The sequence below is a fragment of the Zingiber officinale genome, chromosome 7A (assembly GCF_018446385.1).
Source record: "Zingiber officinale cultivar Zhangliang chromosome 7A, Zo_v1.1, whole genome shotgun sequence".
Classification (NCBI taxonomy): domain Eukaryota; kingdom Viridiplantae; phylum Streptophyta; class Magnoliopsida; order Zingiberales; family Zingiberaceae; genus Zingiber; species Zingiber officinale.
In genome coordinates, this window is record NC_055998.1 from 125,651,432 (window position 1) to 125,677,871 (window position 26,440).

General features: G+C 36.8%; 2 long non-coding RNA genes and 1 pseudogene across 2 annotated transcripts; 2 read left to right on the forward strand and 1 right to left on the reverse strand.

The window, feature by feature from the left end:
• Positions 1–1,447: 1,447 nt before the first annotated feature.
• Positions 1,448–2,985, reverse strand: LOC122002405 (annotated as a pseudogene).
• An 8,567-nt stretch (positions 2,986–11,552) lies between these two features.
• LOC122000465 lies at positions 11,553–11,885 on the forward strand. Its single transcript, XR_006117139.1, has 3 exons — positions 11,553–11,572; positions 11,709–11,767; positions 11,842–11,885. It is a non-coding gene; the product is annotated as an uncharacterized LOC122000465 (long non-coding RNA).
• A 309-nt stretch (positions 11,886–12,194) lies between these two features.
• On the forward strand, positions 12,195–13,379 carry LOC122000466. Its single transcript, XR_006117140.1, has 3 exons — positions 12,195–12,336; positions 12,445–12,502; positions 13,355–13,379. It is a non-coding gene; the product is annotated as an uncharacterized LOC122000466 (long non-coding RNA).
• Positions 13,380–26,440: the final 13,061 nt, after the last annotated feature.

A 26,440-nucleotide genomic window follows, 5' to 3' on the forward strand; every position in this document is an offset into this window, starting at 1 on the left:
GATTTCATAAAACTAGGTCATATATGTTCATCTAGTTTTGTTGATTATATATATGTCATCAAATATCAATTTGACACATTATATTGAAAGCAGTGATTTTTTGAATATGATTATGTTAAAAAAATTTGATTCATGTTTAAAAAATCATTGTTCTAAATATAGTGTGTAAAATTGATATATGAGGATATAAATATAATCAGGAGAACTAGACGAACACATAGAACTTGATTTAATGCTATTTTGAACTCTTTAGCTCTTAGTCGGTTTTAATCAATTTCGCCCAAAACTAGCTGATAGATCTAGAAAACTCGGAATGACATGAAATCAGGTCTTATGTGTTTGTCTAGTTCTTCTAATTATATACATGTCTTAAAATATTAATTTGACATAATATATTAAGAGCAGTGATTTTTTTAACATGAATATATTCAAAAAAATCGATTTGTGCTTAAAAAAAAACTATTATCAACATAACATATCAAATTGATATTTAAGGATAAGAATATAATCAAAAGAATTATACAAGTACATAGAACCTAGATCCATGTCATTCCAGATTCTATAGGTCTATTAACCAGTTTTGGCTGAAATTGACTTATAAATTTGGAGAACTCGGAATGACATGAAAACATGTCGTATGTATTGGTCGAATTCTCTTATTATATTCATCCTCTTAAATATCAATTTAACACTATATCGAGAGCACTATTTTTCTAAATACAAAATAAATTTTTTAATCGATTACTATAAATGTAGCAATTGATTAGGGATTTTATTGTACTGATGAATAGTATCTTGAATTGATTGGTATAATGTAACAATATTGATTTAAATATAAAGGCATAAAATAAATATGAAATATGTGATTTGATAATTTTAAAAGTTATTTAGGTGATTTAAATATTTTGAAACTTCACGTAGGATAATTTATCAAAAAAGAAAATTTTGATGGGATGAAAAATCATCTTTGACAAGAAAACAGAATGGAAAAATCATCTTAAATTAGTGCGATTCTAATCATTCTCAAAATATAATACAATACATGATTTAAGAATTTTTCTTAATGTACCCTCTTCGGGTCGATTCTTTTCTAATAAAAACTGACTATATTCATGAAAGTTTTTTGACTGTCAATTCATGCTCTGTTTATTTGTTTATTTAGGAAAGTGGAAAATAAAATTATGGAAAATTATTCGTAGTGAAAAATTTTTCATCATTTATTTAATTAAAATTTAAAAAAACAAAAGAGAAATATAATCCTTCAGATAGTTTTGAAAATTTTCATTTATAAAATTACATCAGATGTATTAAAAAATAACCCATATGTCCTTTATAATAATTTTTTTAACTCATAAAATTATATTAGATACTTAAAAAACAGTGACGTAATTAAAATTAAAAAATTATATCGTAGGTATTTATCTTCCTCAATTAAAATAAATAAATATGTAAAAAAAAATATTTTCTATTCTCCCCTAAATTTATTAGTAAACTTTACAAATAAACAAAGCATGAAGGGCGGAATGGATTGTTCGGGTCATGGAAAATACAGAAATATTCTCAATTATTATTTTTTTTCAGAGAGAGATGGAGCAGATAATTCTTGTTTCAACATCAGTTGACTCGAACTTGCTGCCATCTCCTCCACGAACGCCCTCAGATTGCGATCCGACGACCCACCTTCCGCCACGGCCTCCCTCGCCCGATCCTTCCACATCTCCGCCCTCCGCCTAATCTCCGCCGCTTTCTCCCCTTCCCCCATCACACTCTCCACGCACCTCGCCAACTCCGCCGCCTCCACCACGCCCTCCGCGTCCGTTTCAGCCCTCACGCCCGTTCCCCACACCTCCAGCAGCTTCGCGTTCGTCGGTTGCTCCGCAAACTGCGGCACGCCCACCACGGGCACGCCGCACGCCAGGCTCTCCGACGTAGAGTTCCACCCGCACCTGCGCGCACCACTCCACCACCATCCCCTTCTCCTCTGCCGCCGTTTGCTCCCTCACCAGGCCTTTCACCTCCTCTCCGTTGTCCTTCCGCACCACCCACAGATACGATCGCCCGGTCGCCCGCATCCCCCGGGCGATCTCCTCCGCCTGCCGCTTCTTGAACGTAGTGAAGCTCCCGAACGACACGTACACCACCGACCCCTCGGCCTTCGAATCCAGCCACTCCATGTACCTCTGTTCGTCCAGCTCGAACAGATTGGGTCCGTTAACGCTCATAACCGGCCCGATCGCCATCACCTTCAGATCCCGACCTCCGACTGTGAGCGCCTCGGCTTCCAGTTCCTCGAACGTGTTCGCCAGCACTCTCGCCGTGGACGCCTCTCGATCCAGAACGTCGAGGTCCTCCTTTAACAATGCCAGGATCAAGGCCATCGGGTGTTCCATATCGGTGATGGTGAGGAAGGTGGGGAGGTCGCGGATCCTGAGCGGCGGCAGCCCGGGAAAGGTCACCGGAAGCTGTGGATCGTCATGGGAGCTTATGAATCGGTCATAGCCGTGGAAGTAGTGATAGTAGAGGGCGAAGACGTTGGCGGGTTGAGTCCAATAGTAGACGGATGGGATGCCGTGATTGCGCGCGACGTCGGAAGCCCAGGTGAAGAGGAGCACGTATATGACGCAAGTGACGGGCTGGCCGCGGGCGTCCAGGGAGCGGAGGATGGCGGAGAGGGAGTCGGAGCCAACGGATTTGGTCCGGGCGAAGAAGTCCTTCAGATCCAGGTTTCTCTTGCCGTCTTCCTGGCCGTCAGAGAAGGGGATGAAGGAGATGAGGCCCTCATGGACTTCTTGGTCGGCGGAAGCTGGAAACATGCGTTGATGGCCGGCGACGGTGGTGGAAAAGGTGATCCTGGCGCCGGTGGCGTGTGCGAGGCGGCGGGATAAGTTCAGGGCGGGGCTGACGTGGCTCTGGTAACCGTAGGTGACGACAAGGAAGTGGTGCTCCATTTTAGGAACGAGTGAGCTGATCGAGAATTATCAGTAGCAATTATTTATCGAGCACAGCTCGCCTGCTCGCCGTTTCGTTCGCAGATGGTGGATTTTTTTTTTGGACGGATGTGATGATACGGCGTATTGTCATTAGTCCGGATGACGCCGTAGTCAAAGATAGGATTGTGACCTGATGGTCAAAATCAGGTATACGTATTCGGATCAAAATCACCTTTCAAGAATAAGGATCCCAATATAAATCTGGATGGACTTAGATCTGACTTGGACTATGAAGCACAACTCCTCATAGTATATGGGCTGTCGAATAGCATATGAGCTATTTTACGAGCATAACTCTTGGTATAATTTTGCCGGTTGGATTTTCAGAATATAATTCACTTCAATATAAATTCGAGCAAGTATAGATTCGATCGAATATACAGATTAAACTCACCGGACTGGATGTATGAGAGTCAGCTCCTCATTACCTAAAGAACAATGTTCCTAGCTTGGAGTCCGTCAGTCCGAGAGCCGGTCAGAATTATATGATTTAGTTATCTACCTCTCAGTATTTCTCAGAAGCAAGACTCTTAGTATAATCTCGAGCGAACACAGGGCTAACCGGATTTATTGCTTCACACTCCACATTTTATGGGCATAGCTCCCAATACATATCGACGCTCAGCTCAGAGCTAGTCGAACCTCCAGAGTTTAGTACCTCACTTCTTCCAACATGTTTTATGGGTTCGACTCTCAACGTATTGTAGGATCATGTGAGGTTGACTAAAAGAGAGTGAATAACCTTGAAAATAAGTTAGAAAATTCTCTTGTTATTTGAATTAAGGACACAATATTAATTAAACACAAATAATTAACATAAAATAAGTAAGAGTATAAGAAGGTTTACATAGTTATAACGTAAGTGGTTGATAATCTAAGATAATTGAAAGTTCATTAAGGATTCCTTTCGTTGAAGACGGAGAACCCTTTTATACACTTTAAGGATGCGTTTGATTCAAGTTATCATATATAACTTTAGTAATATGATTACCAGATAATCACATAATCAAAGTTATAGAGAATAAAACATAATCAAATGTTGTTTGGTTTAACTTAAGTAATGCAATAAATTTTTTTTTTTGAAGGTTTTAATAAATAATCTAACTTAATATTTTACTATATTATCCTTCCTTATAAAACCAATTATACATAATAATAATAATAATAATAATATTATTATTATTATTATTATTTAACTCTACATTTTATTTTTTTTATTTTTTACATTCTCTTTTTCACATTTTTCTTTATTTTTTTTAATGTTTTTTCACTTTTTACTATTTGTTACATTTTTAATATTTTTTTAAAAAAATTTTAAAGTTTTTTAATTTTTTTTATATATTTTTTAAATTTTTTTACATTTTTTCTATTTTTATTTTTAAATTTTTTTTTTTATTTTTTACATATTTTTTATTTTTATGTTTTTTTTAATTATTTTATATATTTTTTCTATTTTATATATTTTTACAATTTTTTGTATTTTTTATGTTTTTTTAATATTTTTTATATTTTATATTTTATTTTTGTCTATTTTTTTTTTTAAATTTTGTTACGTTTTTTCTATTTTTTAAAAATATTTTTTATGTTTTTATTACTTTTTTACATTTTTTTCTGATTTTTATTTTTTTTACGTTTTTCTCTTATTGGAGGATATTTTTTGATAAAAAAAATCATTAATCCCAAAATCAAGAAAAATCTCAATTTTTCGAGATTTTACGATTTCGGTTTGCATGCCCCTTTTGCTGATGTGTCGAGCATGGAACATTACTCGAGATATTACCTAAACCAAACAGAGTCTTTGTTAATAACCTTGGATGGATAACCACGGTTATCAAGGATAACCAAGGTTATTAAGGATAACCCTCAACCAAACGCACACTAAAAGCTTAGGAATTACTAGAAATATAGATCCAATTGTTGTTATTAAATTACTAACTCCAGAGGGTTTTTTATAGCCTCTTGGGATGATGCTATTGTTGGATGATGTATCTCGGAGGCACCTCTAAAGGGATCCAGGGTACGTCTAGTGTGGATAAAATTTTATCCTCAATGTAATGGTTGTCAACGTCTCTAACACGTTGGAAGGCGCCTTCATGCGGATTGAAGGCGCTTTCGAGCCTCTGCTTAAGGCGCCTTCGAGCTTGCTCAAGGCACCTTTGCGCCTTTTCATCTAAGGTGCCTTGGGTCTCGAATGTGGCAACTTCTCTGCCAAAACTCAAGGCGCTTCTAACATCATTGGAGGGCTTCGTGCACTGTTAACTCGAATAGTCTTTTTTCAGTGATCGATTGGGTGATAATCTGGCTGTCCTGAATTGAGCTCACCTGAACCCAACTCTGGTCTTCTCCTCTAGCAGACTTCCTCTCTGGCTTCTTGTCCCTTGGACCGTCGCGTGTGTCCTTCTCGCTCCACCAGTATACTCTTCTGCAACTTCTTGTCCCTCAGATGCACCGAATTCATTGACTCGCTTCCCGTGTCATCTTTCTTATTTGCTACATCTTTCACTTAATTTCTTGTGTTCCTATGCTCCTGCATACATTGACACAAGACATCAAAAATAAACAGGACCCAACTTAACTTAGTTTATCACATTAAAATCAATTTGAGATACTTATAATCTCTCCTTTTTGATGTGCATCAAGTTAAGGTTAAATAAACAAAATAATTTTAAAGAAAAATTAGAAAAATAGTTATAACATGAATATTACATTTAAGTCCAAAAAATAATGCAAGTAATATTCACTTTTAATTACTCCTCAAAATTGAATAACTACTACTTTCAATTACTCCCTCAAAATTGAATAACTACTACTTTCCTCCTTTGATCACATTGATCACATCAAAAATAAAGGTAATTAGTAAAAAAATCTAAACAATCTTTCTAAGGGTGAGAAATAGAATATTAAGTAATTTACCTTTTTACCTAAATTAATTTTTAAAGAGATAATTTTTTAATGATTTGGGAAAATTATTTTAAGGTCTCCAAAAATCTTGAAATATTTTTCAATAACAAACACAATTTATCAAAGTATAATAAAAATTTCTACGTACAGAATATTTTTATTTTAATCGTAATAAATATTTTGAGTAGATAAGGTTATTTTTAAAATAAAATATTTAAAAATAATTTTCAAGTCCTAAAAATTTGGCTAATTTTTCTACTCATTGAAAAGTGATTATAAAAAAAAATTAACAAAAAATATGAACAGTAACTATACGAACTAATTAAATTTTAAGCAATGTTAAAAATTAAAGGAAATTAAATCTAAATCATGCATAAAAATTAACTTTCATCATGCTAAGTATGATTTAGGAACCCAATGTAAGTTTTTACCTATTGAATTAACAAGATAATTTTTTAGAATATCTTTTCGTGTCAGTTTTCTAATTTGTCCATTGTGAAATCTAAAATACCAATTAAGTCTTTGAAACTTTCTAAAATTATAACTTTGTGAAAATTTTGAATTTAGGTATGCAGAATTCTTTTTCAATTTTTCTAGTTGATTTTTTAATTTTTCATTTTCATTCTTATGTTTGTTAAAATCTTCTCGCTCCACCAATGTACTCTTCTGTAGTTTCTCATCCCTCGAATGCACCGAGCTCGTTGACTCATTTCTCGTGTCATCCTTCTTGTCCGATGCGTCTTCTACTCGATTTCTTATGTTCCTAAGCTCTTGCACACTTAGACAGAAGACATCAAAAACAAATAGGACCCAACTTAACTTAGTTAATCATATCAAAATCAACCCGGGGTACTTACACATATAGTTGCCCGACCCTAAAGCTGGTTGGATCTATGGGACTCAGCTCCCCACTTCTCAGTATTTCTCACAAATAAGGCTCCCAATATATAGTCATCGAGCCCCAAAGCTAGTCGGATCTATGAGACTCAGCTCCTCACGTCCCAAGGGACAGTGCTCCAAGCCTAGAGCCGATTAGTCCTAGAGTCGGTCAGATTTATGGAACTTAGTTATACACCTCTTAATACTTCCCAGAAACAAAACTCTTAGTATAATCCTGAGCTGACATAGGGCTAACTAGATCTATAGGGTTTAACGCCCCATATTTTATGGGCACATCTCCCAATACATATCACCGTCCGACCTAGAGCCAGTCGGATCTGTTGGTGAAATCGACTTCCAAGGTTTTAATGTCCAACAAATATGTTTAAGTATGTTTAATTAAGCATGATCATGAGAAGTCCTAGTTATGACTCGGCAAGGGTAAGAAGTTAATCGAGTGACTAGTCCTAACTGCGGTTAGGCAAGGGAAGTCCTAGTTGCAGGCCAGGTAAGGGAAATCTCAGTAGATCGTGGAAGCCAGGTGGATTCGATAGGTCTGGAGGACCAGATCCCTGGGTAGCCAAATATTGAGTCTTGGTGAGTGAAGCCAAGTGGGGAAAACCCTAGGGGATGGTAACCTTAGGTTCTGGTGAGTGAAGACAGATGAAAAAAATCCTAGGGGGAGATAACCTTAGGTAACGAGAAGTCTTGGAGGAGTGAACTCCAAGCAAGGTTGATCGGATAGTTTTCGGTCGACCGGGCGTAGTCGACCGGACCAGCGAATCTCGGTATATCTAAGTTTAGGTTTACTATAGTATTTTGTATTACTATTATTGATGTTAGCTAATATAGTATTGCGGGAAAAGTTTTATTAGATCAGATGATCAGACACTGAGCAGGCAAAGTCCAAACATGTCTAGAGGACCAATATTTGATAGGTAGGTTCAGGTAAGCAACTGGTGGAGTGACAGTGAGGTCGTGTTCCTGAAGGGAACAACTTAAGATCGCTGATCCAACTGATGAAACCGGGAAGATTTCCAAGTTGAGATCAAGATAGTTCTACTGTCTAATACTACTTATGCATCATATATATTATTACTGTGCTAATATTTGTTTTACAAGAGTATACTATCTAACACTATTTTGCAGGTTTGGCCTGATCAGTTGACCGAACAGAAGGATCGGTCGACTGAACAAGGCCAACTTAGAGCAAAAGTCAGTTCAGACCAAAACAGAGCAGGGTTCGATCAAAGCTTGATCGGTCGACTGAAACAAAGGATCGGTCGATCGAACCCTGATGACTCAGCACAGTTCAGATCGAGTAGAAGCAAGGAAGGAAGAGCGACTGATCGGTTGACCAAACCAGGGGATCGGTCAACCGAACAATGATCACTTAATGGCGCATTAATTCCAGATCTCGACGAACTGGGAAGGATCTCTATTCGGTCAACCCAACAAGGGGATCGGTCGATCAAATACTTAATTGTCATTAAATGCCGAAGATCGAATCAGCATCAGATCTCAGCGAAAATAGAAAGGAGCTGGTTCGGTCGACCGAACCCAAGGATCGGTCGACTGAATGTCGACGACTCTTATAAAAGTGAGCTTGAGGTCTGAGGCTGGGTAATGAAATCTGATTGGTTCAAAGTTCATCTCTGTGCAAGCTACTGTCCGTGCTACAACTACTCTACACACGCAAGCTACCGCTCCAAGAAGTGCTGACAAGCTGCATACTCATTCTTAAGTCGGTATAATTTTACTAGCTTGTAATTACACTTATTTATTAGTAAGATAGTAGGTTGTTACTATCTTACTCATTTGTATGCACTACTTTTTTCCGAGATTTTCGGAAAGAAGAGTTTTAGTGGATTGCCCATCTGTACGATCAAGGATTGCAGACCTTGGAGTTGGGGTCGACCTAGGTTTCGAACCAAGTAACCAAATTGTGTTTTCTATTTTCGGTTGCACGACTTTGATTTTGACAAGTAAAAGAATTATTTTTAAAAGCACGATATCCCCCCCCCCCCCCTTTATCGAACTCTTTCGATCCTATAGGATCTCCATAGCTTAGTGTCTTACTTCTCCCAACATAGTTTATGGACCCAGCTCCCAGTATATAGCCACCCAGCCCAGAGTCGGTCAGATCTTCAGAGTTCAGTGCCTCACTTCTCCCAACATATTTTATAGGTCTAACTCCTAGCATATAGTCGCCCGACCCTAGAGCCGGTTGGATTTATATTACTCAACTCCCCACTTCTCAGTATTTCTCACAAACAAGGCTCCATCATATAGCCACTCGACCCCAAAGCCAGTCAGATCTATGTGACTTAGCTCTCCACTTCTTAGTATTTCTCACAAACAAAACTCCCAACATATAGCCACCCGACCCAAGAGTCGGTCGGATTTATGAGACTCAGCTCCTCACTTCTCAATATTTCTTATAAACAAGGTTCCCAGCATATATCCGCCCGACCCTAGAGTTGGTTGGATCTCTTAGGAGATAACATTGTCAGAGAATCACAACAAACTTGTTAGAGAATAACAACTATTCACAGAGAATATTCCGTTATTCTGACATATACGTGTAATGGAACCTTCCTCTGCATACAATGCACCCTCTATTACCTGATATGTTCTTGCACCAAATATTCTCTATCATCTCATTATTATGGAGATTATGAGAAATAGTATAAAAAGGGATTTTTTCTGTTGGCCAGGTACGCTGAATAAATGCTTTAGAGACACTTACTTACATATCTACGCTATTATTCATCTTCTTCTTTGCTTTTCTCTTGGCTACCGTTCTGACTTGAGTGTCAGAGTGCCTGTGCTAGGGTGCCAGGGACCCTCTCTCTAGTTCTCGCTCTAACATATTGTTAGAGTGTATACTAAAATCCTAGCTTTTGTAAACATTTATTTTGAAATAAAGAATCACTTTTGGTCAAAAATGTCTACATTTATTTGTTAAGTGTAGTTGTTCAATTAATATATATCGTAGATGACATGGTGTGTGGTGTCACACACAGAAGATCATGTTATCAGTTCTTTATAAATTATAAACAGTTGCTCACGACTAAGATGGAAAGGAACAAACCATTGGAATAGTCATAGTGTGATTATGTATTAGTTTATCTTGACTCAAAAATTGCACTAGTACACTCTAAGTGTATTGAGTATGACCAATTAAGGCAAGTTCTTTTTATACTGACTTAATAAAAGAACAAGTCCTTAGTTATTATGGAAGTGTGTGCTCTTAATCCTAATATAATAATAAGCAGATATATTTAATATTTATTTCTTTGACTTATCAAAGGGTGAGGTTTAGCTCAATAAATCAATAGGCTTGATAAGTTGGGAAATGATATTACTTATAGTGTGTATTGTTGATTATAAAAGGAAACTGTGTCCTAGTTATCTAGGTTGAGAATGTCTCCAAGAGGAGCTCATAAGGATTGTCATGTTAAACCCTACAGGTGGACTTAGTCCGACATGATGATGAAGTTGAGTGGTACTACTCTCGGAGATAGATGTTAATTAAATGAGTTGTCAGTAACTCATTAAATTAACGGACATTCGATATCTTAAGTACAGGGAGACTAACACACTTATGATAAGAAGGAGCCCATAATGTAATTTGGGATTGGTGCGGTAGTGCAATAATAACTCTCTAGTGGAATGAGTTATTATTGATGAATTTGAGTTGTGTGTTCGGGGTGAATATGGGATACTCAAGTTCATCAGAAGGTCAAAACCAATTTCTCCTCTAGGTCCCTGTCATAACCTCATTAAAGCCTCAAGTCCATCCAAATAAAATCCCATCTTGGTGTCGAAGAGAGGGTCGACCCAAGGCTTGGTGACCAAGCCAAGGGCCGACCACCATCTCCTCTTAAGGGGTCGTCCCCTTGCTTGGTGCCTAAGCAATAGGGGGCCGACCATATTAATTCAAGCAAGGAGGGGTGTTTTGAATTTTTAAAATCTTTTCTTTGTAAAAATCTACAAGTTGTAAAAGAGAGATTTTAAATTTATAAAATTTTCCTTATTTGAATTAGGCCACATGGTTTAAAAGAGAGTTTTAAAAATTTTAAAACTTTTCGTATTTAACCATTACTACAAGAAAAACCCTCATAGACATCGGTGGAACAACAACGGTTTTAAGCAAAAACCGATGTCTTTGAGTATTTTACACCGGTTTTTCTAAAAACCTATGTCTATGAGCGCAGATTTTCGCTTATAGACATCGGTTTTTTTAGCCGATGTCTATGAGCGCCTTTTTTTCATTAATAGACATTGATTTTAACCGCGATTTTTAAAATCCGGTGTCTATGAACCAAAATTCTGGCGGACTTTCTTAGCGCGCTTTCTTTTGGGCTTCTCCTCGCGAAACCCTAATCCTTTGCATCCTCCTTTTAGGGATGCGCTCTAGGGGCTTTAGGGGCTCCATGTCGCCGCGGATCGGGCTGACGCGGGGCTGGAGCTTCCTCGGCCGATCCCCCTTCCCCGTGGCCTTCCTCCTCGGCTCTATAACCGCATCCGGGCTCGTCGTCGTCGTCTTCTACTGGTTCGTCATCTCTGCATCTCGACGCATCCCCGATCCGGCCCTCGTCGGGTGTCGTCCGGACAGTGAGGGCTCCTGGTCCATCGGGGTCTTCTACGGAAAGAGCCCCTTCTGGCTTTCCCCCATCGAATTGGTACGTAAGGAAGCTCGTCTATGTCTAGAAGTCGGTGCCTTGTTCGAGCTTGCGGTTATGATGACTTTTCTTTCCTACAGCATGGGAGCAACATGGGTCGACTCCTCCCATGGGGTATGTTCTCAGTTCTCGTCTTCCTCCCCAATTTTTAACCAAAAAGCCAAAAAAAAACAACTTAATCATGGAGGAGTGTTTCATTTTTCGCCTTTTTGCCTGGATTCATACTACTCTATACATTCTTCTTGTTCAGTTGGAATAGTTGGAATCACTTCTCTTGCCAAATCAATGAGACACTAATCAAAGAAACAGGTAGATGGACGAATGCTGACCCTTTATTTACTACTTTCTATTCTCCTTCAATCTTTTCTATAATTATGCAACAGCCGATGCAATGGTGTCAACTGGACTCGCGAAGCTTGGATATCAATACGCCAACATCGGTTAGTCTCTCACTAGTTGTTTAACTTCCTTTTGATTGTTTGTAATTTCTAATCCATGGATGATTTGCAGATGATTGCTGGGCTGAGCATGACCGCGACTCCCAGGTTCATTATACTGATGTCTTTCTTTAGTTTTTGTCTACAGAAACCACAATAAGCATGAACTGTAACTCTGTAATGTGTTCAGGGATACCTAGTGGCCAACGGAAGAGCATTTCCATCAGGAATCAAAGCTCTTGCAGATTATGTGCACAACAAGGGGCTTAAGCTTGGCATTTACTCAGATGCAAGGTGAGTATGATGGAGTATTATTCGTTTCTATAAAAAGCCAACACATTTACTCAGCTTTGTGGTTTCTACAGATACCGAACGTGTAGCTCAGAGATGCCTGGTTCACTGGGGTATGAGAAGAAAAATGCTGAAACTTTTGCTGCATGGGTAAGCTATTTTAGCAATATGTGTATCTTGGACTTGATATTTCTTTTTTTATATATAATATTGCATAATGGAAAAGCAATTTTCAATAAATAATATCTTTCGGGTCAGGGAATAGATTACCTAAGTATGACAACTGCAACAATGGAGATTTGAAACCCATGGAGAGGTAGATTTGTATAGATTACCTATCAGAAAAACTTTTTCTATTATGATGTTACTTATAAGCAATTCATGTTTACAAAGATTTCATGATGAAGATTACTTAAATGATTATTTGTATTATATGTAGTACTGGATAAACTTGAATTGGTTTGGACCTTTTGATGTGATTAACAATTCAATTTTAATTATTGTTCCTATTTTCCTGTGTTTGTAAGAATTCCATTGTAATGCTTATTCCTATTTTTCTACATTTGGATCCTCTGTATGAGTATATTTTCCTTCGTAAATCTGTAGTCTTAACTCTTATCAGTTCACTTCTATTAATCTCTTGTTAATTCTTTGGTACTCTTTCATATTATCCCATTTTCTGAGAAGACAATAACAGTTTTGTTTTATAGAAGAATAGGACACATTGCACATTGCTGGTAGATTGTTCTAATACAAGTTGCATAACACCTAGTTTTCTATAAGTCTTATGCATGTCTCACCTTGGGTGTTGTTTCCCACAGTTCTAAAACACAACTGATTTACTTGATGTATTCATGAGAAGGAAAAATACAACTGAGTTCTAAAGCAATTGATGCTTCTGTTAAAGTTGCAAAAGAATTACTAAAATTTGATGATGTTCTTGGCAGACTAACATCATGTGTGAACAATTTGAATACCCCTGCTTTATATGTTAATAAATTTGAAGAAATATAACCACGGCTGGCTATACATAGTATAATCTCATCTTTTGCTATTTGATGTTTTCCTTCAAATATGTCCTAAGCATTTATTTATTTCGGCTTTATATTATTTGTTTCATGGTAAATTAATCTTCTTGTCCATCTTCAAACTCTTGACATGTTTGCAGAGTGACTAAAAGTCTTGAAAAGAACAACATATGCACCATCAATCCCAGAGGTAATTTACATCTTCTCATGTTGATTAAGCGAAAACATTCAATTGTTCATATTTTTTGAATTTCTCTATCAGATCCATATTCAACAGTGAGCAGAGATGGCTAACAAGAATTAGACGATGATCAGACTTTTTTAGTTCACAAGTTAACTAAAAACAACTATTTTAAGTGAACTTCTTTCTTAAAATGCAGAGCTTGGTTTCCTTGGAAATCATGTTCCCTTGAACCATATTCAATTTGGCATGAGTCCTTATTTGATTAGTTGCGAACTATGAATTTGTGTGCTTTGTAGAATGCAATGTGAGATATGTTAATGTCGTAGACAACATTCCATAGCTTTCTACTTATATTTCATTCTAACAACTCAAAAAAACCTTTTAACATATTCTGTTGATTCAATTGTTCATGTTCCTTGAACAATGCTTAATGTATATTTATTTATCAAGTGATGAAGAAGCTTATGACTAGTCTGTTTCACATATTTTTTTTTGTTTCCCAAGCAAAAGGTATGCTATTATTATTATTAAAGTCATAAACCGTGTTCTTTCTATCTGTTGTTCTTCATCAAGCAGGATGGACTGCAAGCATATTTATGAGAAGGAACCAGTAATCCACTACATAAGCACAAAGAAACCACATCCTCGATGCCCAGTTGCAGGTAAGTGCCCTATTTATTGCAGTTGAACTTTCGTTGTTGATCTTTTTGCTCATTACAGCTACATCCTATCAGGTTGCCCAAAAATTCTCCAAGTTGAACGGGTTGTCTGTGACGCCTTGCTTACAATAGAAATTGATGAAATGCGTTTGACATCAGCTACAAACATACATTCAACAATGGTAGAAGATTTTACAGAAGTTGACTGAAAATGGCAACACTGCTCCCTGCAACTGTAAGCTTGATATAATTTTTTCAAGGTGATTTAGCCCCTGTTGGTGATTTGTCATCAACCAATGTGATTTAGGCATCATAGTTAATTATCTTTTGATGTTGTAAGAGGAATATTTGTGTAATTTGTGGATACAAACTTGATGTTTACAATATCTATTATCTTTTTATATTGTAAGAATAATATTATGTATTGGTAACATGGATATTTACTTGGTGTGTTTAGATACACCGATGTATAATAATATTAACTAAATTTTGTACTATTAAAATGTTGTATAATATCGGTTTTTCACTATTTCGAAAATCGAATCGGCGTCGTTAAACAATATTGATATTACATTGGTTTTCCACCGCTGCTAAAACTGATGTTATTAACATATAGTATTACATCGGTTTTACATCGTTGATGAAACGGTATCGTTAAGTGATACTACACCGGTTAATAACCGATTCGAACACCGGTGTTGTTAAGTGATACTACACTGATTTTAACCCGATGTCTAAAATGACAGACCTTTTACATCGCCTTCATAGACATCGGTCGAAAATGTAATAGACACTGGTGGAAAATCGATGTCTATGAGGGTTTTTGTTGTAATGCATCCTCATGATTTTTTTAAAGAGAGTTTTAAATTTAAAACTTTCCTTTTTTGTAACCATGTTAAAAAAAGAAATTTTAGAAGAGATGTTTTAAATTTTAAAACTTGATTTTAATTTTTAAAACTTCCCTTTTTTAACATCCACTTTAGGAAATCAAAAGAGAGCTTGTAAAATTTTATAAGAATATTCCTTCTTTTCTTTTAAAATTTTTACAAGAGATTTATTTCTTTCCTCATAGGACCGACCACCCTTGCTTGGTGCCCAAGCAAGGGGCCGGCCAATCAAATTAATTCATTGATTGATGATTGTATCAATCAAGAGAAAGGAAAAGGAAAAATAAAAGGGGAAAAGGAAAAACAAGAGGAAGATTTTTATTTTTTGTAAAAAGTCTTTCCTTATTTACCTTGGGCAAGTAATATAAAAGAAGGGGAGGAGAGACCTCATGATACAACAATTCTTATTCTCTTGGTGGAGTTCCTCATTGTGGCCGACCCTCTCTCTCTCTCTTTTCCCCTTGCTCTCTTTTGCTCCTTGGTGGTGGGTGGTGGCCGAATTCTAGAGGAGGAGGAAGAAGCTCTTTGGGTGGTATTCATCTTGGAGGATCGTCGGCCACACAACGTCCAAGAGGAGGTGAGGAATACGGCAGAAGATCTTGAGGTTATTAGCTTACAAAGAAGAGGTATAACTAGTAATTTTCTTCCGCATCATGCTAGTTATTTTCTTTGTAAGAATTCCAAACACAAGAGGCAATAGATTCTAGTTTTTTGAATTTATTTTTCTTGTTTGTATTTTTTGATTTTTGAATTTGTGATTCGATTGGTCTTTTTGGTTAAACCTAGAGTTATATAAGGAAATTAAATATTAGCTTTCCTTAAAAGGCTTTGTCTAGGCGGTGGTGGATGCTCCCATACCCAAGAAGGTCATGTGCCTCGCCATGCAGTCCTGGAAGCCAATTTTGGAAATTAATATTTAATTAAATTTATAACGTAGGTGGATTTGGATCAATAGTGTTAAGTTCTGCTTGCGATCCAAGTCTAAACTATTAAGAATAGATAAGTTAAATTTGGAATCAATAACATTAAGTTTCGTTTGCGATTCCTAATTTAACTTCTAAAGAACACAATAGGTTGTTTAGGAAAGGTTCGACACTTGTACAAAATTTTTGTACAGTGGAACTGGTACGATCTTCCTAGGACCAACCAACACATATTGTTGTCTCTTTGTGTTGTGTGTAGGTTCTTTGTCCGCATCATCGAGGTCTTCCTCCTTTCACGGTCAATAGCAGAGTCATCTCACTAATGCACCCATCCTCTTTGCTTTCAGATAGGATCAAATTTAACGCCATTTATAGGAACTTCATATGAATCTTAAACAAGGAGATGGAAGAGGCTGAACGACTCACAATAGTTACTTTATCACAGGAAGACTTGGAGTTGCTCATAGTAGCACGAGAACAGAAATTGGTGCAACAATAACAAGCGATAGCGGAGTGTCCCTTGCCCGACGACCCGACCTTATTGATGACAGGCCCACATGTTGAGCAAAGAACACATGTGGAAATCATTTGCAACCCTACAAAGCTTAAGAGTATGTATGTAATGAATTAAGAGGGATTCAAACCCTCGGTAAGAATAATTCTTATGCTTTCCTTTACTTTGGCGTACAATGACCTTTCATGCAAAGCATTGTTAGCGACCGAGACTCACATACATGAATGCTGCTTCCAACCAAGATGCTGCTCTCCTCGAGGCGGAGCGTCCTAGAACCTTATTCAGAGATATTTTTGCTGGTATTGATCCAGATTTGGATGCTCAAGTGGAATTTAGAGCATTCCAAAAAATAGGAGATCCAACTACGAGGAGACAAGTAGTCTGATACAAGATTGCTCTGGTATCTTTTAGAACAGGTCTGAGTCAAATAGCAATGTTTCGAAGTACGTACTTCTTTTTACATTACACTATTTCGGAAACCTAAGGACTCGACCATATGGATATGTAAAATACAGGATTTCCAATCCTAGCAGGAAAAGGAGGGAAAGTGTCTGAAACTAATTATTTAATTAAGAGAATTTATTTGATTATTTTAGATTTAATTAAGAATTTATTAATTTAAATAGATAGATTTAGTTAGATTTAATTAATTAAGTTAGCTTATATTTATGAAATTTGAATTGATCAATTATACTAAGAAAATGGTTAGATATAAATATATATAAAATATATTTGAAAACCAAATGTGTATATAAAAATTTATATAACCTATGTGTATAAATTGTTATATAAATGACTTAGAAAATTTATATGAAGTAGTAAGTATATAAAATTTTATAACCCATTTGAATAAATTTTTATATAAAAATTTATATGACTTAGTATAATAAAAATTTATATGACTTAGTATAAAAATTTATATGACTTAGTAATTATGGTGGAAATGTTCAAAGTTTGATGAGTCATGGCAAAACCTATATAATGCATTCCTCATCTTGGATGTTGGCTACATCTCAAAAAACCTAAAACCCTCCTAATAACCTTCGGCCCTAAAGCTCTCCCTCACCTGGGATTTGTTTGTCGTTCATCAAGCTCCAAACAAAAGAGAGGATGAGGGGGTTTGGTAGCAAAGATTTAAGGCATGTTCTATACTTTGTTATGCTTTAATTAGTTCCCTTAAATTCATGTATGTTTATATACCATGGTAGGTTAGGTGATAATCTCAGAATTTAGTTAGTTGGGTTTGTGTTTATGATTCTACTTGCTTCTTATCAAGATAACCTTATATGCTCTATGTAGATTTCAGATTCTAGATTGGATGAGTTTTTGGATTTGGGTTAAGTTGTGCTCATGTTCCTTTTATTTCCTAGCATGAAAATCTTATAGGTTAAATGTGAGATTTCGGAATTTGCTTAGTGTACTTGTGTTTATTCTCACTCCTTACCATGTTCACCTAAACTTTTAGTTTCGGTTCCTACCTTAAAAGGGTTTCAGTTCCCTTTAGTTATGACCTCTAACATGTATATATTTTTATCCATGTCATACTTTAATGTATTAGAAATATGGTTACTATGTTCACTTAAATTCTTAGGTTTTGGTTTCTTTACATTAGAAAGGGTTTTAGTTTCCTTTTGGTTGTAACCTAGGACATGTGTATTTTTACCCATGTCATACTTAAAGATATTAAGAGAATAACCACCATGTTTTCCTAAAGTCTTAGGTTTCAATTTTAACAATATATGGGGATTTTAGTTTCTTTAGTTATAACTTATAACATGTGTGTTTCATCCATGTTGCACCTGTTGGGTGCTACTTGGAATTTCGTTCTTTTTCCCTTGTTAAAAAATTTGTACAAGAACAGAACTTTTCCTAGCAACCCATGTGTTCTACAGAAGTTAAACTTGGATTGCAAACGAATTTTAATTCAAGTTGTTTTTCAGAAGTTAAATTTGGATTGAAAATGGAACTTAACATTTTTACTCCAAGTTCAACCCATGTGTTCTTCAGAAGTTAAACCATATTACAGAAGTTGATTAAATATCTATTTCAAAGATTGGCTTCCAGGCTAAACATGGCGAGGCACTCAGGCTTTTTGGGTATGAGATCATCTATGACTTCCTAGACAAAGTCTTTCAAAGAAATTGAATATTTAAACTTTTTACAGTAACCTTAGGTTTAACTATAGAGACTACAATAGAAACACAAAATCGAAACACAAAATCGATAGCCTCTTGTGTTGGTATTTCAGGATCCATACAAAGAACACAAACTAATTATGCAGCGGAAACAAATAATTAGTTATACCTTTCTTTGCAGCTAAAGACCTCTTGATCTTCTGTTGTATTCCTCTCCTCCTCTTGGACGTCGTGTGGGCGATGATCTACCAAGATGAAATCCACCCGAACCTTCTTCTTTGCCTACAAGTTTCGGCCACCCAAGGAATGTTAAATAGGAAACTTCCTTCTCTTCTTCTTCCCCTCCAAGCAAACTGGCCACAAGAAGATGGAGCTTGATGTGCCGTCGGCCTTAAGAGAAGAGGTTCTGTGCTTTTATGCAGTCAGTATAAAAGGAAACAACCTCAATTGGTCCTGCTCAATACACACATAGTGTACTAGTGTAATTTTATAGTCAAAACAAACTAATACCAAATTACACTACAACCATTCCAATAGTTTGTCCCAATCTATCTTGGTTGTGAGCTACTATTTATAATTTATAAGGAACTGATAACATGATCTTCTGTGTGACACCACACACCATGTTATCTACAATATAAATTAAATGGACAACTGTATTTAACTAAATACAGACATTTGACCAATGTGATTCTCATTTCAAAATAAATGTTTATACAAAAGGCTAGACTTTTAGTATACATTCTAACAACACCTTGATGATATAGTCACCATGCACTTAATAGAGGTTTTAATTTGGACTCATAAGGGACTTTTGGATTTTTATTGTAGCCTAAGTGGTCAAGTTTATGTTAGGTGCACATTTATGGTTATGTTCATGCTCATAAAATGATCTTGCTCACGTATATACACATATTTATACCTAAGTGGTCAAGTTTATGTTAGGTGCACATTTATGGTTATGTTCATGCTCATAAAATGATCCTGCTCACGTATATGCACATATTTATATTTATGCTTCATACTTATGTAATGACCATGTTTATGTTTATATACATGTTTATGTTCATGCTTATGTACGGATCGTGTTTATGTCCATACTTACGAAGTGGTTAAGTTTATGTTAGGTGCTTGTTTTGGTTATGTCCATGCTCATGTAATGATCTTGTTCATGTTTATGCACGAGTTTATGCTTAAGCTTATGTTATAAATGTTGGTGCGGTTAGTACTAACGGTCTAACTCAGATTTTGATGAATGACAAATCAGGTTAAGTTAGGTTTGTCATGATCTAATACTCTGACCGAGTGTGCAGGCTAAGTCCAGACGGGTCGACGGGCTGACCGGATGTCTGGCACGAAGTCCAAGCAGGTCGACGGGTTGACCGGACGCTTGGCGAGAAGTCCAGCTAGGTCGACGGGCTGATCGGATAGCTGGCGAGAAGTCCAAGCGGGTCGACGGGCTGACCGGACGCTTGGCGAGAAGTCCAGCTAGGTCGATGGGCTAACCGGATAGCTGGCGAGAAGTCCAGACGGGTCGAAGGGCTGACCGGACGTCTGGTAGGTGAGTAAAGGTAAGTCACTGGAAGGGAGTGACTGTGAGGACGTGTTCCCGGGAAGGGAACATTAGGCGTCGATCCGACTTAGATCTATTTCGGATATCTAAGTCGAGATCGTGACTAGATTCCGGTCTCGGAAAGACGGAATCTAAGTCATACTTTTCATATTGAACTTATAAACTGTAATAACACTTTGTTTTGCAGGATATACATTATCTATTTGCCTCGGACTAACCTTGTCTTGTAGGAAAGATGGTCCCTGGAGAAAGGGGATCCGAGCGCCCGGGAGGCAACTTTTATTCTATCGCGTCGTCGCCACGTGGAGATCACTGGTTGGACCCGCCACGTCTCACCAGGGCTCCTCGAGCCTCACATAAAAGGAGGGTCAGGGGTGGAGCTCAAAACAACAACTGACAAGAAGATCTTCTGCTGCTTGCTCTGCTGCTCTGCACTCCTGCGACGCTAACGAAGTTCTGACAACACACTTCTCCTTTTCGATTTATTTCTTTGTCGGTATTTCTTTTCATTAGCATTTTCTGTACTTAGTTTGTAATAAATTTTGAATTGCTAGTGATTGCCCACCAAAAGCACTCAAAGAGTGCGAGCCTTGGAGTAGGAGTCGACACAGGCTCCGAACCAAGTAAAATTGGTCTGTGTTAGCATTGCTTAATTTTTTCGCTGCGTTTAACTCTTATCGAAGAATTTTTCGTTATCGATATTCCCCCCCCCCCCCCCCCCCCCCTCTATCGAAACATCACGATCCAACAAGTGGTATCAGAACAGGTACCGCTCTGATTTGGTGCAACCACCAATCAGACAAACGGGGGGGGGGGGGGGGGGGGCTTTTTTAAGAAAAATTAGATATCGTTCGTTCCTAAAATAAAAGCAGGTACGCCTGTCGTTTTTTCCCTCCAAAACTAGTTTTGAAAAATACATCGTCATCTTTTCACTATTGTTTAGTATCGACAAAATATTACATTTTTAAAAATTTGAGATAATATTTTTTATTAATATTTTAATAATATTTTATTATATTAAAAAATATATATATAGTGAAAAATTATATTTTTTCTCCAACACTACTAATCCAAGACCAAGTCTTGGGACTTTTTCTCTGTTTCCATGTGTGCAAGACCAATGCCTCTTCAAGAAGGATGGAACCCCAACGAACCACCACCGTACGATCAAGGTTTCAACTACTGGAGGCGAAGAATGGAATGTTTCTTAGGAAGTCTAAACTTTGATTATTGGCTGATATTGAGAAAATCTTCCCAGAACTAGAACTAAACACAAATGTAAGTAAAATTATTTATAATGTTTTACTTGACAATGTTTTATGCATACTAGAAAAATACAAAGATGCACATGAGCTTTGGACCCAGTTGATCAAACTTCACGAGGAGCCGATGGAGCTCGAGGATCAAGTAAAAATCGAATATGAACTCGGGTCAGATCCAATCGAAAAGCCTACTGAATTAGGGGATGCGGTTAAGGTGAGTAATATTTACCAAAATAACCCTGCTAATAGTAGTTTAATGAATATACATGTTAATTTGGATATTTATGAAAATATCTGTGAAAATATTGTAGCTGACAATATTTGCAAAAATACCCCTAGGATATTGTCTGATAAAATAAATCTAATTAATTTAGAAAATTCAAAAAATTTGAAAATAATTAATAACCCTAAAAATTCAAATTTAAACCTAAACAAATCTGATTAATGATGATAAGGTCAATATTAATCTAGACACAATTAATAAATTGGTTAATAATCTAGACAATATCAATCTGGAAAATCCTATCCAAACCCAAGATAATTTAATTAATAAAAAATTAAATTTTAAAGATAAGACTTATTTAATAAATTCCACTAATTATATTAACTTAAAAGATAAAGAAAATATAAGGATAAAATCAAACACTATGATAAAATCAAAAATAAATTTAACAAACTTAAAATCAAATGTTAACGATAATCTATTAAATAAAGACAATTCAATTAACTTAATAAAATTAAAATTGAAAGAAAATTCAAATATTAAATACACTTTCTTAAAGAAGGATAATTTAACTAATTTAATTAATTCAAAATTAAAAACTTAAATTCAAATTATAAATTAAACATTAAGACTAAATTGTATAAAAAATCGTAAAAGAAAAATCAATAATTCAGGGGGAGGTTCCAAAATAGCTGGCACCACCAAAATTAACCTACCCGACAAGGTAACCCTAACCAACCTACCAGATAGGGTAACTAGGACTAGTTCAAAAGGGTTTAAGTTTAACTTGAAAAATGGTACTGGTGAATTATTGGATAATAGTACGTTAGGGAAGCTTAGTCTATGCATGTCTAGGAAGATATGGCTTCGACCTGGTGCATTTGGCTAAGTGGAACTGACCGAAGCTACCCTTTATGGATCCTCACCAGTTAGACCAAGGTTTTGTACTAAGTCCAGTGGATAGGACTATTTGGAAAACCTCGAAGGCATGGTTACTTTAATGATGTCCAAGTGATTCACCATAGTCCAGAAGTTTATCTAGAGAACGCCTATTTGTTGAATCTAAAGCTAAACCTGAATCTAACACAAGTTAAAAACAAACCCTAAAATTAAACCTAATTCATCTCACAAAATTATAGGATTCCCTGATTGAAAACATAGATCGGGTGAGTAGACTAAAGACCTAAAAGAAATTAGTTAAATTAATAAAATAAAATAAAATAAAATAAAATAAAATTAAATTAAATTAAATTAATTATAATTAAATTAAATTAATTAAAATTAAATTAAATTAAATTAACTAAAATTAAATCAATTAAATTAAATTAACATGTTAATTTTTTTTAACTTAAAAATTTATTTTAAAAATTAAACTTAAATAAATTTTTTTTACTTAATTTTTGTTTTAAAAATTAAACTTAAATTATTTTAACTTAAAAATTCTTTTAAAAACTTTTAAAACTCATTTTGAAAATTCTTTTAAAAATTCTTTTAAAAACTTTAAAAAATCATTTAAAAAAATTCTTTTAAAAATTCTTTTAAAAACTTTTAAAACTTCTTTTAAAAACTTTTAAAAATCATTTTAAAAAAAATTCTTTTAAAAACTTTTAAAACTCATTTTAAAAATTCTTTTAAAACTTTTAAAAATCATTTTAAAAAATTATTTTAAAAATTATTTTAAAAACTTTTAAAACTTATTTTAAAAATTCTTCTAAAAATTATTTTAAAAACTTATAAAACTCATTTTAAAAATTCTTCAAAAAATTATTTTAAAAACTTATAAAAATCATTTTAAAAATTCTTTTTATTTTTAACTTTTAAAAATCATTTTAAAAAATCTTTTAAAAACTTTCAAAACTTATTTTAAAAATCTTTTTAAAAACTATTTTGAAAATTATTTTAAAAACTCTCACTTGGTTACCAGGATTCATAAACTCTAATACTTAAATTCAAGAGGTTAGTACTAACGGTCTAACCTAGGTTTTGATGAATGATAAATCAGGTTAAGTTAGGTTTGTCGTGATCTAACACTCTGATCGAGTGTGCAAGCTAAGTCCAGACAGGTCGACGGGCTGACCGGATATCTGGCACGAAATCCAAGCGGGTCGACGGGCTGACCGGACGCTTGGCGAGAAGTCCAGCTAGGTCGACGGGCTGACCGGATAGCTGGCGAGAAGTCCAAGCGGGTCGACGGGCTGACCGGACGCTTGGCGAGAAGTCCAGCTAGGTCGATGGGCTGACCGGATAGCTGGTGAGAAGTCCAGACGGGTCGAAGGGCTGACCGGACGTCTGGCAGGTGAGTAAAGGTAAGTCACTAGAAGGGAGTGACTATGAGGACGCGTTCCCGGGAAGGGAACATTAGGCGTCGATTCGGCTTAAATCCATTTCGGATATCTAAGTCGAGATCGTGACTAGATTCCGGTCTCAGAAAGACCGAATCTAAGTCATACTTTTCATATTGAACTTATAAACTGTGCTAACACTTTGTTTTGCAGGATATACATTATCTATTTGCCTCGGACTAACCTTATCTTGCAGGAAAGATGGTCCCTGGAGAAAGGTGGTCCGGGCGCCCGGAGGGGATCCGGGCGACTGGAAGGGATCCGGACGCCCGAGAGGCAACTTTTATTCTATCGCGTCGTCGCCACGTGGAGCTCGTTGGTTGGGCCCGCCACGTCTCACCAAGGCGCCCGGAAGGGATCCGAGGCACCCCGAGCCTCATATAAAAGGTGAGTCAGGGGTGGAGCTCAAAACAACAACTGACAAGAAGTTCTTCTGTTGCTTGCTCTACTGCTCTGCGCTCCTGCGATGCTAACGAAGTTCCGACAACACACTTCTCCTTTTCAATTTATTTATTTGTCAGTATTTCTTTCCATTAGCATTTTCTGTACTTAGTTTGTAATAAATTTCGAATTGCTAGTGATTGCCCACCGAAAGCACTCAAAGAGTGCGGGCCTTGGAGTAGGAGTCGACACAGGCTCCGAACCAAGTAAAATTGGTCTGTGTTAGCATTGCTTAATTTTTTCACTTCGTTTAACTCTTATCGAAGAATTTTTCATAATCGATATTCACCCCCCTCCCTCTATCGAAACATCACGATCCAACAATAAATTTATATGCTTATGTTTAGGTTTATGGTTAATGGTTATACACATGCTCAAGTAGTGATCAAGCGATAATCCAGGCTAGCTTGGGAAGCTACTGAGTGTGATCGGTGATCCTAGTCTGGGAGCTCACCAAATTCTACGTGGTGGAATGTAACCGGTAACCCTAACTTAGGAGCTCACCAAACCCTATGTGGTTGAGTGTGACCGGTGACCTTAGCCCGGGAGCTCACCAAATCTAACGAGGCAAAGTATGATCGGTGACTCTAGCCCGGGAGCTCACCAAACCCTATGTGGTTGAGTGTGACTGATGATCCTAGCTTGAGAGCTCACCAAATCTAACGAGGTAAGTGTGACCGGTGACCCTAGCCCGAGAGCTCACCAATCCTACGTGGTTTATGATATTTTAGTCTGCTTATGTGGCACTATGTTGTCGGTGCAGGGAGCACTAGAAGATCGAACCTATGTTTTGATAATGACAAAGGGATTCAAAGTTAAGTTGTCTTATTGTCTAACAAGTTGAACTGAGTGTGCAAGAAAATCCTAAGTGATCTTAGATAAAGGAAAGTCCTAGTTAAGACTAGGTAAGTGGAAAGTCTTAGCTGCGGTTAGGCAAGTAGAAAGTCCTAACTGCGGTTAGGAAATGAAGTCCTGATCTGGGGAACTGGGTGAAGTCTTAGTAGGTCGAGGAATTTGGACGAAAGAGCAAGATGACTTTCTCTTGCTGGTCGTTGTGCATCATCTTGCTCTTTCACTAGGATTGCCCCCACGACCTTAGGGGTAGTTGACAAATATACCCAGAACGGCTCCCCAGCAATAGGTTTAAACAATGAAGGTAGGGTCTCCAGGTGTTGCTTCAGTTCCTCAAAAGTTCTGCTGCATTCTTCATTCCATTGAAACTTAGCAACTCTTCAGAGTATCTTAAAGAAGGGGAGCGCTCAATCTATAGATCAGGATATAAACCTAGAGAGTGTCGTGATTTTGCCCACCAACTTCTGGGCTTCTTTCAGATTTCGAGGCATCTGCATATCTCAGAGTGCCTGAACCTTCTCTGGGTTGGCTTCAATCCCTCGTTGGGTAATGAGGTATACCAGGAATTTTCCTCCTCGAGCTCCAAACAAGCACTTCAGGGATTTAACCTTAGCCTGTATTGCCTCAGCGTGCCGCAGGTCTCCTCCACATCGACAATCAAATTTATTGTTATAGTAGACTTGATCATTATGTTGTCTACATAGACTTCCACGTTCTACCCAATTTGCTCCTAGAAGATCTTGTCCATCATCCTCTGATAAGTAGCTCCTATATTCCGTAGATCGAACGACATGACTGTATAAAAAAAAGTACCGTCGGTCGTGATGAAGCTAACTTTCTCCTGGTCTTCTCAGGCAAGCGAAATTCGATGGTATCCTTGATAAGAATCGAGCATGCAGATCCTTTCGCAGCCTGAGGTTGAATCCACCATCTGATCGGTCCTCGGTAGTGGGTAGCAGTCTTTAGGGATAGCTCGGTTGAGGTCCTGAAAGTCGATGCAGACCCTCCACTTATTAATGGGTTCGAACACGAGGACCACGTTAGAAAGCCTAGGCGGGAATTGTACTTCTCTAATGTATCCTGCTTTCAAGAGCTGATCAACTTCAACTCGGATGATCTTATTTTGTTTGGCAGAGAAGTTTCTCTTCTTCTACTTGACCAGTCGGGAATTAGGCAAGAGATACAGCTTGTACTCAGCTACCTCGGGCTTGACTCTCAGTAGCTCCTTGGG